The sequence below is a fragment of the Panthera pardus genome, unplaced genomic scaffold, assembly GCF_024362965.1.
Source record: "Panthera pardus isolate Hobbes unplaced genomic scaffold, ASM2436296v1 HiC_scaffold_27, whole genome shotgun sequence".
Taxonomy (NCBI): Eukaryota; Metazoa; Chordata; class Mammalia; order Carnivora; family Felidae; genus Panthera; species Panthera pardus.
In genome coordinates, this window is record NW_026526843.1 from 96,614,262 (window position 1) to 96,632,401 (window position 18,140).

At 36.0% G+C, this 18,140-nt stretch overlaps 1 protein-coding gene across 16 annotated transcripts in view; it reads left to right on the forward strand.

Annotated features, from left to right (window-relative positions):
- DMD (dystrophin) overlaps positions 1-18,140 on the forward strand; it is a 2,111,713-nt gene that overhangs the window by 191,446 nt on the left and 1,902,127 nt on the right. The gene's annotated exons all lie outside the window — the stretch shown is intronic.

Sequence of the window (18,140 nt, forward strand, 5' to 3'; positions counted from 1 at the left end):
ATTCTTGAAAGTGTATAAAGTTTCAAGAAATTTCTTTTTGTCAAAGAAAAGGAAAATAATAAGGATTGTTGTGGAGAGTAATTTAGACGTGATCAGATATTCACAGCTTATTAGGAAGCAAAGTGGGCTCCCGTTTGTAAACAATGATTCTAGGCCGCCTAATTGCCTGAAATATTTAAGAATGATTTTAAAGGCTATATATTTACTGCTACATCCTACTTCTTAAGTAAACTATAAAAGAGTTAGGATTAATCGTATCTGTGATGTTTTTAACTCTTTTAAGGTATCCTAAAATTTTAAATAAGGAAAGATTTCAGTAGAGACAAACCGTATATTAAATGTACATTAATCCTAAATTTGGGCCATTTTCTTAAAATTCATATCTCCTCTGACAGGTTTTTCTCTCCTTAGGAAAGAGAATGTCTAGTTTTGGGGGCAGGGCAGAGCTAAAAAAAAAAAAAAAAAACAGGGTTAAGAAGCCTTTTTAAAATTATGAATATATATTAAGTAAAAACCCCAAAGTTAAAAGTATATTTTGATCCCCATCTGTCCCATAACTTGATTGGTAAGAAATGCTACCCACTTTTGCAAGACTTGTCTCTCATTTGCTCTGAACTAAGTGGTTGCCATTTCTCACTTAAAAATTGCCTTTTACTCCTCTTTTTGTAAAAGATTTTTTTTCTATTATTTTTCTATTTGTGTTTTGTTCATCAGGCAGATTGTCCTGGAAGTACAGAGGCCAGTTAATGGTTTATGAATTCAAGCTGAGCCGAATATAGCTAAGCTCTGTCTTGCTTGACATTTCATCAAAAGCTGTGTTGATTTGCAATGTTTACCGACCTATTTATTGAACCCTCACAGCTTGAACTATGCCACCAAGCTTGCTGACATTGCTGAGATTATCTTTAAGTGCATGTACAAACTACAGAGGAAATAGAGAAACAGAAAAATAAGTTAAAAACAATCCTTGACCTATTTAATTATGCTTACATAGTCCTTGGTTTATTTATCTGTTTCTTTCAGAACGCCATGACATAATTTTTCTCCTTTGATATTCAGAAAAATTCTGGAAGAAGGTAGACTAGAGCAGTGATTCTCCCTGCCTTGGGAGGGCATCAGAATCCCCTGGAGAGTCTGTTAAAATACAGCTTGCTGGGCCCCTCTGGCAGAGTTTCTGGTTCGGTATTTCTGAGGTGTGGCCCAAGAATTTGCATTTGAAAAAGTCTCTGGGAGATGCTGATGCTGCTGGTGTGGGGACCATCCTTTGAGAAGCACTGGCAAGATGAGAAGATTCTCATTTAGGAATCAGGATCACCAGGATTCAGGTAGATTAAGAATTTGGCTCCTAAGGTTTTATCTAGCTGGAGGACATTCTAGGTAGGGGGAATGGACTCATGGGAAATTAGGAGACTGGCGAATTGCCAAGGAAGGCTAGGTTATCTGAGTTTGGTGGGAGATAAAAGCAGAAAGAAAAAGTTCTGCTCTCTGAAAGGTTACATTTTTAATAAAAGGACAAAAGACTTTGGAAATAAATGCATTGCATGAAGTAGGAGTTCAAGAAATAGTCAGTGGATTGTGATGTATGTGTCACGTCAATGTTGCGTGCTCAATAAACTTCCTGTTGAATGAATAGAGGGAAAACAAGAAGTTGGCTTCTATTCACAATTGGAAACAAAACACCTATTTTCTGTCTCTTAGTCTAGTTACCTATGTTCTCTTTACACACTGTTGAGAGAAGTTTCCCACAGCACATGGAAATAAATACAAATCCTACACAAAACTGAGGCATTTATTAAAGTAATGGTTAACACATTAAAACATGGAATATCTCTTTAGAGAAAATTATTATTCCATAGAAATTAGCAATAAAATTACTAAAGTAAACAGTTGGTCAGCAGTTCTCAAATATGTAATATAAGGAATCCATTTTTAATTACTCTTTTGATTCTTATTCCCTGAGATACCTCCCTAAGTAAGGATTTAGTCTGTGATACTTTTAGCAAAATGAAAATATGATCCATGTTTTATAAGCACTTAGTCTGTACTGTCCATCAAGTCTCCCCTTGTGGGTCAGTAAAAATAAGATGTTTTCCAACTCACTTGACTGAAGCCACAAGTGGGAAAGTTAAACCATGGAAAGACAGAGTATTTTACTTAATTATAATGCCTAATACAAAATTTAAATGCATCTTTTGAGATGGGAATGCCTGAATTGAAACATTCACAAAATTGTGATCTTTGCTACTTTTTTAAGTTACATGCTCATTTGTTTTGGTCCATTTCTTCTATAAAATATAAGCTTTGATATGTTGTAATGGGGTACAACACTGAGATTAAATGTATAATATGGATAGTTGACTTTTACTGGAATTTAGATGTTTGTTACTTAGAGTTGAGAGTGAGGGGCCTTTAAGAAAGTAGAGATATTTATTATACACATTCTCTCCATTTTCCTGATAAAATATATCAAGAAAACAAATACTGCCATTTATTCCAGTTTTAGAGCGTGTTCTTTTTGTCTAGTCTTACCTATCACATGCCACCTATAGAGGCTTCAGAAATCATCAGAGCTATGATGGCATTTTCATGCTATTTTAATTCCAATACTATTCCAAATTGATGAAATGGGGGTGATGCTTAAAAGGCAATGTGCCATATTTTTGATGTTCAAATAATATAGCAAGATATTTCTTCTGGCCTGGCTCACTTCTCAGTTTATTACTTTTCACTTCCACATTCATGATCAAAGCAACTGAGAATTACTAAAATAGATAATATTTATGATGATAAATTACGGTTTTATTATGAAAATAAACCCATCTTTAATGGCATTTTAGAGGATAATTTAGGGGGAAAAAAGCCTAACACTCTCCTAGGTCTCTCCTATCCCTTGGCTGTCATCATTGAGTCCTGAGCACTTAATCCCACCTGAAATGTAAGGAGCGTTCAACAAACCAGCTCTGTGAATGAATCCTACAGGCAAACTTGCCCAGGGCAAAAAGAGAGGGTGTTTTTATTTCAGTTTTTAATGCCATTTATTTTGGCAAATGAATAATATCTGTGACATTTTATTCTAGTAGCTATTAGATCATTAACTCAATGTGAGAACAAAAGTCATTTTGGGTTTTTTTGTTTTTGTTATTAATACTAGATTTATTTGACAAACTCATTTGAGTTTTTCAGGATACGATCATCTGTTCATCTTTTCAGTTCCCAGATTCCTCCTGGTCAAGCCCAAATCCTAGCTCTTCACACACACACACACACACACACACACACACACACACACAGCAGTGCATTTTATTTTAGCAACCACTTGAAATTGAAATGGAAGTTGGGGAAGGGAAAACCTGAAACAGATGGATTCTTTTCCCAGCCAGGCAAAACCGAGCCTCTGTGTTTTAGGAAAGGTATTGATAATATGGTGAAGAGAAGGTAAGGGAGAGAAATGAAAGTTCTGGAGGGAGGTCCTCACCTTTTTGTACTTTGTTAGGCAGCTTCAAAGGTGCCAAAAGCAGAAAAAGGGTTCCGCCTCACTTGACTCAAGCCAAGATTGAGCATGGACCTATGCAAAAGTGCCTTTAAACTCAATCCTCTTAAAAATACAGTATGTTGCATGTGTTTTTCTTTTTTGAAAGTTAAGACATCCTGTCTTCCTAATGAATAATGGTAAAGGGGTGCCGACGTGCTCACAAAATTTTCAGGAAATCTAGATGAATCTCTTTCCAATAAAAATTGAGTATCACCAGTGTCTACAAAAAGTTCTTTGGAAGAAGAGCAAGTAGGAAAACTCTTGCCATGTAATTAAAGATAATGAAATGATCTATCATGGCTAGTTGCATTAGATTATTTGACTTAAAGGTTTTTGATAAAAATAAGTTTAGTGTGAATTATGTTAAAAACATCTATTAAGTATGTGCATCACTGTAGAGAGTGTCATTTATGGAATAGATATATATTTAACCCCTTTTGGAATGGTAATTGTTAATCATTAGTTAGACCAAATTAAAAATAAAGTATACTACATGTGAAGTCACTTCAATGAATAAAACAATTTCTGTGTGAACTAGCCTGCTGCTCAAATAAACTATAGTAGTGTTTCAGATACTATTTACCAAACTACTGATAGATTCCTGTAAGCACAGTTTTTAAACACTTACCTTGGCGGTTTCCAGGACCCTGAAAAGACGTCTATTGGTTTAAAATCCAACCGCAAAACAATAATAAAAAAAACTCTACTCGAGGCCATACATAGCCCAAATGAAAATATTCTGTAAAGAGGATTCTGAATTTAAATAGCTTTTGTGGTTCAAATGTTTGCAGTTAGCCCATTCTTAAAAGTCTGCCATTTTTTTTTTTCATTTGAGTATTGAATACAGATGATAAAACTCAACAGATGTTGGCTTAGATTTGAAAGTTTGTGACCCAGTAGGAGGTACTACATGTTGATAGTTGGCAATGTGATACCGAGGTATTAGAATTAATGTTCATGCTATTGAGAACCTAAAAATACATGAAATACTATAAAATGCAATGTACATTTTAGAGACCAAGCGAAATGTTTGCAAATAGTGTCCCTAACATTAAATGAAGAGTTTTGGGGTTTAATTTTCAAATCTTCAATTAAGAGGGTTGGATTAGAGGATTTATAAGGTTCCTTATATAGGTCATAACAATAAGTCCCTTAAGGAGTGCTTCAGTAGAGCTGAGAAAGAAATAAGGTCTTAAATGAGGGAAGAACATGTAGATGGTCCTGGAACTGCCCTTCATATTTGCTTCCCCACCAGCGTTCATTGTGTTTCCTGGCTCACCATCTCCAGAGTTTGTGTTTCTTGCTCGGTTGCTCTGCCCAAGGGCTTACTCCAGCACCACGGCAGCTTGCTCTGCTGGGAACAGGAGTGTTCCAGAATTATTGAGGGAGGGTGATGATGTCGCCAGGAGCAAGCTTTAACTACTAGGGGATGGGAATCCTTGGAAAGGCACCCCAGCCTCCTCTTCCTCTGGCAGGACAGTTCTGAAGCATGGTCCACACTGCTTCTCAGGGAACCACCAGAGGGATTGAGCCCCAGTTACCCCCATTACTAATTGCTCATTAATACATCCTTTCTTGCCTCCTCCCTCTTCCTAATTTCACTTTCTTTGCCCTCTGACGTATACTTTCTGAAATCAGAAAGAAAAGCTATCTGCATCCTAAGTCCTTGCCTTAGTGTCTGTTTTGCAAGAATCCAAATGAACACAGGGTGTTAGAGATAGATTATTTCACATGCTTACAAATCAGGGCAAGGGCAGTGGAGATGATAGAAAGGGGGGCATGAGGGAGCTCATGCAGGATGAACTATGCTCTCTTTAGTAACTAAAGCACAGTCATCCATCAATATGGAGCAAGAGGTGGAAAAGAAGGAAACAGTTTGTGAACCTGAAAAGCCCTGGGAAGGTTTAGAAGAGCTGCTCTAGGAAACATGCCAGAATGTCACAATACATGAATAAAACACTCATGGAACAGGAGAGAAAGTACATGATGTCATCCGTATATTTTGATTTCATTTTATTCTAAGTTACTGCTAAACAGGGCAATACCCCCCCATACCTTGTCCCTTGCCACTTGTGCTTTTGACACATTCTAGTCCTTTCTCCTTGATGCGTCCATAGCGATCATTTAAAAGTGTAAACCAGGTTGTGTTCATCTCTGGTTAATGAGTATTGTTATTAGTCAGATTCTGATAGATCTTACTTTTTCCTCCTCTGCCTCTCTGTCCTTGCTGTGCTTCAACAGCACTGACCTGTTCTCATTCTCACATGGCAGACTCAATTCTGCTGTTGTGTCCGCCAGCAATACTTTGCTCACTCAACCTCTCTCAGCTTTGATCATCACTGAATATATAGTGAGGTGCATGTTGTCAGGTACACTGTCTTAGCGTAATACATGTTTTCGCTGAATGCGTTCATTAGAAGAGAAGAGTAGGGGTTAGTTGATGGTAGGTAAATAGTAATTTACTGAAGCTCAGTGTCTCCATCCTGTGATGTTTCACTAGCAAAGAGTAGACCTTGAGAGAAAGTAGACAGTAGTTAGAATTCAGTACTCTGGATTGTGTGGAAGCATGTATAGGCATGGTCTGAGATGTTGTTCTTTGGACAGAACACAGAAGTGGTCATTTGCAAGTCTACGTAGGCTGGGCATCACACAGTGGATTGTGTGAAATAGGAGTGAGTGATGCTAATATTAAAGATGACGAGCAGTTCATAGGTGACAGGGTTAGAGTTAGTGTCAAACATAGAAGTTGTAGTTGGTTAGTAGTACTTTTAGTGAGAAGCCCTTTGAAATCGGTAAAGGGGTTTATTGTTGTGGATAAGGAGATTGACATAAATGGGGAGAAAGTTAGTGTTGAAACATGAGGTGACACCAGGACAAATGGCCGGTTTGGCTTGGTTAATAGAACACCTATGATGCAAGAGAGGCTATGCTGGGAATGGTTCAGCAGACCTGATTGCAGGGAGCTTCTGAGGGCAGTGTATCGGGTTATCACATGCCAAAAAAATACTTCATTTTGGAGACTTGAGTTTTCTCATTAATTTTGTCACTAATCCGTTCATTTTCAAAATGTATTTCAGGATTTCACGTCAGGTTGACTTTAAAGCTTATACCCAGATGAAGGTTTCTTTTCCAAGCACCAAGTGAGGCAGTTGGTCCTATTCTGTGCTTAAGAGTGAAGCAAGCTTATGCTGGCTCTGCGAGCAGGATTATTAAATAACCAATTACTATTCAGACCGTGTTACATTCCTTAAAATTACTCAAGCAAGAGTCTTGAACTTGTCCAACCCGAACACATCTGATATCCTCAGCCAAGTAGGGGATGTAAATTAGGGAGCTTCTGGCTTTACTACTATGGAATCTGGCATACTTTTTTCCCTTAGGACTCCATGACTAATGACCTGAATTGTCTAAATTTCCAGAGTAGTCAGGTCTTCACTGGTAAGCTTGTTTCATCATTTCTGCTTCTGTTTGGTCCCATATTATTTGATGGTACGAAGGATATTTTACCTGCAAATTTAAGCAGGTTAAGATAATCCTTTAGTGGATTTTTTTTCTCCATATTCTGTTAAGGTGTGATTCCAGACATCCTAGACATGTTTTTGTGATAAAAGTTTCACTTTCTCAATAACATGAGGAAATTATAGAAGTAGGTAATGGTTTTGTAATCAGGACATGTGGGAGGCGTCCCTACGCCCATGTTTATTGTATGCCTTTAAATCAGTCATTAATCTTCAGGGGGCCTCTGTCTTTGCATTCAAAAAAGGGTAGATCTTAAATGTTCTTACCACACACACACACACACACACACACACACACACACACACACAGAATGGTAACTATGTGAGGTGAAGGATCTATAAACCTCACTGCTTTAATCATTTCACAATACATACATGTATCAAATTATCATGGTGTATACCTCAAACTTATACAATGTTATATGTCAGTGAAACCTCAACAAAATGGGAAAAAATACAAATGAAAACTGACACAATAATGATCTTTTCCTGACTATTGTCACTACTTTCAGGGATCAAATAAGATTAAGTGCAAAAAAAAGCAATAAAGATGAGTTACTTTTAATAACTGTGTCTTTAATAACTACCAAACCTGCCTGGTCCAAGGCCTTTAGTGATCAGCTGCATGATTCTCAAATCTAGCAGAATTTCTTTTAAGTTGAGACCAGTATGAATCCTCTCATTCTGACTGTATGCTCTTTTTTTAACGTTTGTTTATTTATTTTGAGAGACAGGGAGAGCGAGCAGCTGAGGGGCAGAGAGAGAATATCCCAAGCAGGCTGAGCGCTGCCAGCACAGAGCCAGATGTGGGGCTCGATCTCACCATTCGTGAGATCATGACCTGAGCCAAAATCAAGAAAGAGTCATATGCTTAACTGACTGAGCCACCCCGGTGCCCCCTGACGGTTTGCTCTCAAGGGTTTGAGGTGTGTTTTCTTTATATTCTCAGCATAGAAATTCTCTGTCCTGCATAGGCCAGTTTACTCACTTTTATCTTGCTAGTCTCATTCTCCCTTTCTGGAATCTTTTCATTTTGGTTTTAAAGCATTACCGTGTTCAAAAATCCATTCTAGTATTATAGGTACCACAACAATTTCCCAAAGTGCTTCGAATCTCAGTTCATTCTGTGAACTTTTGTTCCACGTTTTTACCCAGTTCTCAGCTTAATTACTTGCTAATTATTTCCGGTGGATTTTCTTTGTTTCTGTAATTTTTTATAAAGTTCTTGAGAGCAGGTGCTATCTTTTAGGTTTTCCATGTTTTTGATTCATTATTTATAAAACATTAAGCCACAGATAATGTTTTCAAGCTTTATATGACTAATACCGTGTTCATAGAAGTGTTTCCTTGAATGACCATATATTTATCATATTTATCCATAGTTTTGGCACAGTCTCCAGAATGAACATCACTCTACTGTAATTCCTTTTGTTTAGCGGATCCCCGCGCTCCACTTTCATTAGAAGGAAAAATTCTTTCCCCTTCTCTGTGATGGACAATTGGGTCATTTCTGGCTTTGATTGTAGCATAATATATTCGAGCTTTGTGTCACTTAACTCAAGAACAATTAAATGCATGTGTAGTGAATGTCTCAGAAGAAAGTGAAGAATGAGCTTTCATCATGTATGGATTTGTTATTGTTGCTAAAAATAATGTGGTTGTTCTGTGGGAGTTTCATTAATTTATCCAACAAATACTTAATAATAAGCATAAGTGAGAAAAGGCATGTCCTCATCATAGAGTCTTTGGTAATGCTGAGGTTGTGTTTTCCAGCATATTTTCAATGCTCCTGCTAACTGGAAGTGTATATTATCAAATGATGGATTCTCAAATATCCAAATGAGGTCCTCTGCTCTGTAATATGTACAATTTTCCTAAGTGGTTGCTGTGAAGATACAGAGTTTTGAGGAGAACTTTATGACCCGGGCTGACGGGTTTAGCACGATTAACATCCATGTAACTCCCTGGTGTGATCATTCTTCCCTGGGAACTGGAATCTGGGAATATTGAAGTTATTCCCTTGTACAGTACGTTATTTAAGCATTAAACACGGACCCTACTTTTTGAGTGACCTATTGTTAGACACCTATGAAAATACAGTACTATTTATGTTTGCATAAAAATAGCTCCTATACTTTATTTTGAATATGATAAAGTAAACTTGTCAAAATAAATATGAGTTAGCAGCTTCTTCTGTTATTTTTGTTTGTTTGTTTCAGATTTATGCTCTTCTGGTGTGATCTGGACTCTTCACTTTAACAAGCTTACCATACAGGAGATTTTTATTTTCAAAATAATGAGGACTAGCGGCAACTGTAGATGGAAATATAAAATGTGAACATGCTAAAGGGCTTTCCCTCTTAGCTACACATTTCTTGCAGTAGTATTTAAATTATCTTTTCAGAATTATTTTGGCATCCATTCCCGTTACACAATAATATAAGACAGAGAATATTAGAGGAAAATGATTGTATTTTAAATATTTCTAAAATATGTTTCGTTTTGATCCTGTCTCATAGAATTATATTCCATTTATAGCACAACCTATTTCTTGGTCTTTTGAGGTATACATTGAAAGAGTACTATATCACTGTTGGCAAGTTACTCATCTACCTATGAGTACCTACAGTTGTGTCATTTTACAGTAGCTAATATTGTGTGAGAGATCATTTACTCTTCGCAATATATTACATAGACATACTGTTAAAATGCATTATGTATATATGACAACCGATCTTGAGGGGAAAAAAACGTCCATGAATCACTCCTGTAACATTTGGAATTAAATTCATTAACCAAAATAATGCCATGCTTTATCTTTTAAATTTTGCTTCCTTAGCATCTGGTCTGTAGTCTGTCTAATTACATTATAATAGCTCTGTGTTGCAACAGATGCTAGAAGGTTTTTTTTTTTCCAACAATGATAATTTTGTTTCATATTTTGGAATACCTGCTTTGCAATTGTCTTTCCTATTTACTAAAGCCAGGAGGGGAAGAAGCCTATTTCTTTTGTCATTTGAAAAGTATTACAAGCTCATCTTTGTTCAAACAGCCAGAACTCTATACTTCTCACATTAAAAACTTTTTTTTCCAATTAGTTTTTGAGTACTGCGCTTCTGGTTCTGAAATCAAGAGACATGATTAGCCATCAAATGGCTAACATAAGGAACAGCACATCTCCGTTTTCTATGTATGCAATTAATATTCTTTTAAATGTTGAATAAATTAATATGATATTAGAGCTATACAATGGGCTAATTCCTTGTAGTGAATCTAATAAAGTCTTATGAAGAAGAATCAATTTTTAAGAAAGTAATACAAATAATTATAACTCAGGTAGACTTTTATCAAGTTACACTGTAAAGGTCCTTTATATTTTACCCAAATCTTATTTTTGTACTCAAAGGGGATAGGCTGCTACACTTCCCAATTAGGCGGCACATTTGTTATTATTACTGAAAAAGCCTGTTTTCTTCTTCAAGCAATTATCTCTTGATGTCTTTAACGTTAATAAGCGGCATAACATTATGAAATCTCTTTGAAAATTTCTGAATTTAGAAATAAGTTTTGGATGGGAAAGTTGAAAACAGACTCCTTGTTTTAATTCTTTTGTAGTGAAAAGCATTATATTTTATTATACATGTTCTATGTATCATATCTCTTTGCCAAATGATTGAGATGATTATTTTCTATAGTTGCTTTTTTTTTTACTAAGATACAGAATTGTGTCTTTGTTGGAATCGTGTCATTAAAACACATTAAGATAAATGGTGTTTGTAATTTTGTTGATCATCTAATTGGATTACATTGAACAGAACAGTATGTCACCTATAGCTATACCAGACAGTATGCTAGAAATAAAACAGGGGAAAGCTGAAAAGTTAATCATAGACTATTGGTTCATATGATATTAGGAAGCAGTTTATTGGGAGACATCCAAATGATAGGCTTATTTTTTTTTTTCCACATAAGTCTTGGGTAGTTTTCTTAATATAATAAAGAAATAGCCATTAGTCAGGAAATGGAGCATTTTGTTTTTCTCACCTTCGCTATCTAATAGTGAAATGTCTTTTTGCGTGTCACTGTTACTGGTGTCAGAGTCTTCTATTTGAAAGGCTGAAGTCACTGACGGTTCCTGTGTTCACGCTGTGCTGTAGAGACTGCTTAGGTCCTGTGAAGAGAGATTTAAGCTGGAACGACAGAAGTGACGTTCAGTATGAGGACATTATCACCAGCGTTATCAGCATCTCCATGGTTGTCTATTGACTTAGGGGAAAGGAGGGAGAAATGTAACACCAATCGCTTAGTCACAGATGTGTTTCAGTTTTAGTTTTCAGGTTTCTGTCTGTGTGAACAGAAGAATATACATGGCACCATGTATGGTACCCCCTGACAAACTGAATTGCAAATACCAAATGTCTTCATGTGTTGTGATGTGATCAGGGTATTGATAGAATCAGCAGCCATGCCTTCCAAACACAATTCAGCCACCTTTCAGCAAACTTTGTGGAGCACTTGGATTGTGCCAGTGGTTCTGTTGTGTACACAAGGATCAGCAAATCAAACACTCTTCCCCCAAGGCTATGCAGTCAAATTGAAGGTTCTTAATCTGGGAACCACAAATCAGGATAGGGTTCAAAAGTGCATCCTTATTTTCACTAACCTGTAACCAAAAATTACCATTTCTTCCCAATGATGCAAACAGGCAACGCAGTGCAGTGTTAGCAACATCTGTGAATTTATCACCAGTATTTTTATATCCTATCCTAGTGGTAGACAATCGGGAAGATCATTTTTATTAACCACTAGTTTGAATGTATGTTAATTATTGTACCTTGAAATAGAGAATGAATCGCTCATAATACTCCTATATTTAATATTTGCTAACCATATTGTAGGATAATTAATTTCCTTTGTCTTCCTATATAAGTTTCTTTTATGCATTTAAAAACATTCTGGGAAGTGTTCCATTTGCTTCACCAGTTGCCAAAAGGATCCATAGCACAAAAATAGTTAAGAACACCATGTCTAGAAGAGACCCAGGCGAATACATATAATACCGTGGTGCAGAACAGTAATAGAGGCACGTACCAGATGCTGTGAAATTGGCCATGACTGTCCCAGCCGGGAGAGCTGGAAAGGCAGTGTTTGATTTGGTCTTGAAGCAAATGTAATCGTTTCACGAGTGGTAACATGTGAGAGAGGGCCTGCGGAAAAGATAAAAGTAGGTGCCTAGTCACCCAGCGAGAGCCTGCAGGGTCAGGGACCAGAGAGTAGCTTAGTGTGACAAGGTACAATCTCTTTCTTTACGATGTTGGGGGCCTCCTGTGCTGTTTACATTCGTCAGTGTGCAGAATTCTATTTGCCAAGTTGTTTTTATTAATCATTAGCAAGGAGAAACTATGCTCTGGCTTTTTCTTTTAACTGACCCTATTTTACAAAGAGTAACGTCGTAGACAACAGCAGGAAGCATCAAAGAAGAGATCAAAGCTGTGTCAGCTTTTTAAATCTCTCATTATTTCAATCAACATCTACCTGTAAGAGGGGAAAAAAAAGATGAATCTGTTTCACCTTCCCACTTTATCATCATGTCTTCAGACAATGATCAGTCACTTTTCTGGCCTGTGGGCCATAATTGGCTACCACTAAATCTCAAGAGACTGAACCACATAACTGGAATAATTTTTTAAACACCCACAGAGTTGTTCTTCAGTTACAATAGTCAAAGGCAGCTTTATATGCCATGCTCAGACTTTCTAAATTTGTGCTTTATCTGGCTTTCGGGGAGAAATGTCGATGTGACTGTCTAGATTATAATGAAGGTCACCCATAGAAGCAGCTATGATTTCAAGAAACTAAAGAAACAAAGTAGACTGAAAGACACATTAATGGACAAAGGTGGTCTATTTAAACTGCTCCTTCCTCTGGACAATTCTGCTTACATTCCTTGTTGAGTGAGAACCTCCATTCTTTTTGTCTTCTCTTTTTTAAAATTTTATTGTGGTAAGAACACTTAATATGGAATCTGTCCTCTTACCAAACTGTTAAGAGTACAATATAGTATTGTTAACTGTAGGTACAGTGTTATACAACAGATCCCCAGAGCTTATGCATCTTGCTTATCTGAAACTTTATGGCCATTGATTAGTAATTCCAAATTTTCCCTTTCCCCCAGCCCCCCATGGCAACCATCATTCCTTTCTTGGAGTCTGTGAATGTGACTATTATAGATACCTCACATAAATGGAATCGTGCAGTATTTGTCTTGCTGTGTCTGGCTTGTTTCACTTAGCATAATATCCTCCAGGTTCATCCGTGTTGTAGCAAATGACAGGATTTCTTTCCTTTTTTTAAGGCAGAGTAATATCCCCTTGCCTGTATATAGTACATGTTCTTTATCCATTCATTCATCAGTGCACATTTAGGTTGTTTTGACACCTTGGATCTTGTAGATAGTGATGCTACAAACATGGGAGTGTAGATACTTCTTTCAAATCCTCATTTCGTTTCTTTTGGATAAATACCCAGAAGTGAGAATGCTGGATCATATAGTATTTTTATTTTTAGTTTTTTCAAGGAACCTCTATACTATTTTCAATCATGGCTGCATCATTTTGCATTCCTACTAACATTGTACAGGGGTCTTAATTTCTCCACGTCGTCGCCAATAGTTGTTATCTTTGGGTTTGTTTGTTTGTTTTTTTTAATAATAACCATCCCAATAAGTATGAAGATGTGTCTCATTGTGGTTTTGATTTGCATTCTCCTGATTATTACTGTTGTTGAGCTTGTTTTCATATACCTGTTGGCCACTTGGTTATCTTCCTTGGAAAATACCTATCTTAAATTCCTTTGCCCATTTTTTATTCAGGTTCTTAGGTTTTTTTGCTATTGAGTTGTAATTGTTCCTTACATATTTTGAAGATTAACCCCTTATAAGATACATGAGTTGCACATATTTTCTCCCATTTTAGAGTTCACTTCTTTAAAAAGAAATTCATTTTTGAGGGAGAGAGATGGAATATGAACAGGTGAGGGGGAGAGAGAGAGGGAGACACAGAATCTGAAGCAGGCTCCAGGCTCTGAGCTATCAGCACAGAGCCTGATGTGGGGCTTGAACTCACGAACCGTGAGATCATGACCTGAGCCGAAGCTGGATGCTTAACCAACTGAGCCACTCAGGCACTCCTAGAGTTTACTTCTTAAACAGCTCTTTCAATAATTCTCTTTAAGACTCTTATTATTGGCTTTAATTTCAATCAGAAATCTGCCGAGACCTGAATGGACACTAGTTAACCAATATAAACTTACATTTGAAACTAAATGGTTATCTGTAATTTTCAACAAATAAGCATGGGAATGTTTTTTAAAGTGGTTGAAGTGGGGAAATTTAATATTCCAGGATGAAATAAAACAAATCAAAATATATAACACATTTAACTGTGGTCCAACAGGCCATAATTAGATTCACTTATATCACTGGGATTACAAATTGGATATATATCTACTTTATTAAATTTTTAACTGGCCAATAAAATTGATAGTATAATCATGAATATAATTTTCATTTGAGACTGTGAGCTTTATAATTGAACAAACTTGGGTTTAAATTACTTCTTAAAGTGTAATCCTGTGTAAAATTTTCAACTGAGTTTACAGTTTTCTCATGTATGAAGTTGAACTGAAAAAAAAAAAATGACACAGGGACTTATTATAGCAAAATGTGTGATTGGTATTTTGTAAGTGCTTCAAAAACAGTCATCCTAATTACTTACTGTTTTTAATGAAAACCTATTCGTTTTATAGTTGTCAAAACAGTATATTGTTGATAATCCATATCCAGCATGATTTTGCTTCTTTCATAAATCGGTCATCTTAGGTTTGTTCCTTTACATTCCTGTAAACATTTTTTTTTTAAAGTCCTTTTCCCCTATCAATAAAAATGTGACTTTATTGGATTTGGAGGTTAGTTTTATTTCAGGAAAAATGTTTTTATATCAAAAAGTATGCTTTGAAACTCACACGTTTCTAATTTAAATTCATTATTAGTTTCTAAAGACCCTGAAATTATGACATGAACACAATAATTATAATTTTTGCTGAATGAATGAATAAATGATTCTTTAGGAACTTGACTCTCCTACACTACAGTTAATGCTTCTTTAACCTGTTACAAATTCTGTTGCTTTGTTCTCGTTTCTGTTATAAATGCAGTTTTGTTATTTTGCGTATGAATCCCCATGCATAAATTCATAGTCGGTATGGGGTTTTAAATAATCATTACCATAGATTTTATACTTACTCAAGTGTCAGTTTCCTTGGATGGAGTTTTTGAATTTCTAAATTTAAAAAAAATGCTGATTTAAATTTAGTGTCTCAACTCCCCTAAAGTATTTTCACATCTGCTGCCTTTCTAATAAACTTAGTTAAATATGTCTTGACAGCAATTGATATTTATTCCTGCCCCCTTGGCATTTATGATGCTTAAACTTCTTTTTGAAAGCTTTCCCTCCGATGCATTTTGAGTTAATTCCTGCTTGTCCTCTGACATCCACCCAACTTACACAAAAGCTTTTAGCCACTTGCTGCCATAAATGGAGAAGTGCCATAGCATGACAGGATGGAGGCTGGAAACATGACTGCCCAGAAAACAGTAAATAATCTGCAAATCTGTATTTCTCCTAGAATTTCTTGGCCACGTGTAACTAGACATTTTACATTTCTACTGCCTGTCTGCTCCAACAAAATCTGATAATCAACTAAAATCTCTGTTAGAAGTAAATAGGGAAAAATATCTGATATAAAACTTGATATTGTAGGGGGAGCTAAGAGAAGACACTGTACATAGTCATACTGTTGTGATAGTAATAACGAGAAATAAAATAATATGAAGGAAATGGGTAATGAGGAACACTTTCAAATGTTTCAAGTTTGGCCTTAGAAAATCACAGGCAAGTAATTTAATGAAAAATATTTCAAAGAATAAATATTTAATAAGCCCTTACTATGGTGCAGTTTGATGAGAAATGTGAATATCTGTAATATTACAAACTTCCTCCTATTAGAATAGAAATTTTAAAATGTTGGATTTGGGGGCACCTGGGTGGCTCGGTCAGTTAAGCGTCTGACTTCGGCTCAGGTCATGATCTCACGGTCCGTGAGTTCGAGCCCCGCGTCGGGCTCTGTGCTGACCGCTCAGAGCCTGGAGCCTGTTTCAGATTCTGTGTCTCCCTCTCTCTCCGCCCCTCCCCTGTTCATGTTCTGTCTCTCTCTGTCTCAAAAATAAATAAACGTTAAAAAATAAAATAAAATAAAATGTTGGAATTGGAGCTACATATGGTTAAGACTTCAATTTTCAGCTACTGTTCATTTTGGTTGAGAGGAGGGGTAAAGAGTTTAATCATTTTAATTAAATTGGTTATTTTATATTTACATTTACGTTTACCTCTGGGGCACCTGGCCGACTCTTGATCGTGGCTTCTGAGTTCAATCCCCGTGTTGAGTGTAGAGCTTCCTTACAAACAAACAAACAAGCAAAAAACCCAATATTCAGCTCTATTAGAAGGTGATTCACATTTGAGAATGAAAGGTAGATTATGGTCTATAACTTGACAGTGTGACCTGTCTTTGAGATAACCACTATTTTAGATTATAACTGATATTTCCCTAAAACTCTGAATTTTTGCCAGTTTGATAAAGTCACTTTTCTTAAATTAAGAATGGTTCAGTGCCTATATGTGAGCATTTTATTCAAATGCAAAAGTACTATGTTATTATCTAAAAATGTAAATAGACTGTATTTCCATGGTAAAGTAAAACCTTATTTAAATGAACTAACTCCTTTAGAATTTATACAGTATGATCAGATTCTAGGAGGAAGTTTACCTGTGAAAGGAGTCTGTTACCTAAATCAGTAATGTATTCATGAGTCAAGACATTATATAAATTTTTAGTACTATCAGTTCTTCTTTTGCCCAGAAGTATCGATATCCTCTTAAATTAATCTCATTTATATTGTTCCCCTGAGGACCTAATTAATCATCAATTAGGATTACCTAATTTGAATTACCATTCTAAGGAAGAAAATAAAGAAATAATGATTTTCTACTTAAGATTTTCATTGCTTTTATTTAAACTTGCCTAAATTAGTAAAGTTTTACTATGAAATCACTCTGCAATAATCTTCTAGTGATTATACTTTTCTGTGAGTCCGTTATGGAAATACATTGAAACTCTAAAACTAAAACTTAATTTTAAGAAGAAATTAAGTTAAAGTCCAGAATTCATGGGAATTCTGGCCACCTTTGATAGTGTGATGCTGGAATATTTATGGGCAGTTAACATTACTGAATTTTTTAATTGTATGTGAAGTTTTAAGAGATATCATTAGTTACTTACCAAGAGCCTCATTCCTGTGTTCTTTCCAAAAGAACTCTAATTTTGTTGAGATATCCATCTATACTATTTGGCAGTAATTTTCAAGGGAGAAAGAAGCCTATCCCCTTACCACAGAAAATAAATCATACTTCATTTATTCCATTTATGTGTTCCCACACCCTTTGCCATTTATAAGTTTAAGTATGGAATGGGATACAATTTGGGTCACCAAAACATGAGGCAACTTTTTCTTACGAACGAAAAAGATGCACTTAAGTATTTCCTTGTGCTTTGATTCAAGATAAACATCTTGATCGTGCCATTTAAGACAACATGGATGGACTTAGAAGGTATTATACTGTGTGAAATAAGTCACACTGAGAAAGACACATATCATATAGCTTTATTCATATGTGGAACCTAAGAAAACAAACAAATGAATGAACCAACAGAAAGCAGAATCGGACATGTAAATCCAGAGAATAAACTGATGGTTCCCGGAAGGGAGGGGCTGGGGGATGGTCAAAGTGGGTGAAGAGGAGAGGGAGATACAGGCTTCTAGTTGTGGAGTGGCAAGGTCACAGGAAGAAAAGGTAGAGCATAAGGAATGTAGCCAATGATATTATAATAGTGGTACGTGGTGACAGATGGTGGCCACACTTGTGGTGAACACAGCATAATGTATAAACTTGTCAAATCATCCTCTTGTACAC